A 741-nucleotide genomic window follows, 5' to 3' on the forward strand; every position below is an offset into this window, starting at 1 on the left:
GTACTGCAAATAGCTGAAAGCAAGGGGAAACTACAGCCATAATTTTTCTGAGGGCAACCAGCTTTACTGTATGGTTAAATGATGATGGCGTCCTCTTGGGTAAAATATACTGGAGGTAAAATAGTCCCCCATTCAGATCTCCGGGCAGGGACTACTCAAGAGGACATAGTTATCAGGAGAAAGAAAACTGGCATTCTACGGACTGGAGTGTGGAATGTCAGATCCCTCAATCAGGTATGTAGGTTAGAAAATTTAAAAAGGGGAATGGATAGTTTAAAGTTAGATATAGTGGGAATTAGCGAAGTTCGGTGGTAGGAGGAACAATACTTCTGGTCATTTGAATACAGGGTTATAAATACAAAATCAAATAGAGGTAATGCAGGAGTAGGTTTAGTAATGAATAAAAAAAATAGGAGCGTGAGTAAGCTACTATGAACAGTGTAGTGAACGCATTATTTTAGCCAAGATAGACATGAAGCCCACGGCTGCCTCAGTAGTTAAAGTTTATATGCCAACTAGCTCGGCAAACGACGAACAGAATCAAGAAATGTACGTTGAGACACAAGAAATTATTAAGATTGTTAAGGGAGACGAAACTTTAATAGTTATATGGGACTGGAATTCGATAGTAGGAAAAGGAAGAGAAGGAAAAGTAGGCGAGTATGGTATGGGGATAATGAATGAAAGAGTAAGCAACCTGGTAGAATTTTGCCAGCGCATAACTGAATCACAGCTAACATT

Source organism: Schistocerca gregaria, chromosome 11 (genome assembly GCF_023897955.1).
Source record: "Schistocerca gregaria isolate iqSchGreg1 chromosome 11, iqSchGreg1.2, whole genome shotgun sequence".
NCBI classification, from domain to species: Eukaryota; Metazoa; Arthropoda; class Insecta; order Orthoptera; family Acrididae; genus Schistocerca; species Schistocerca gregaria.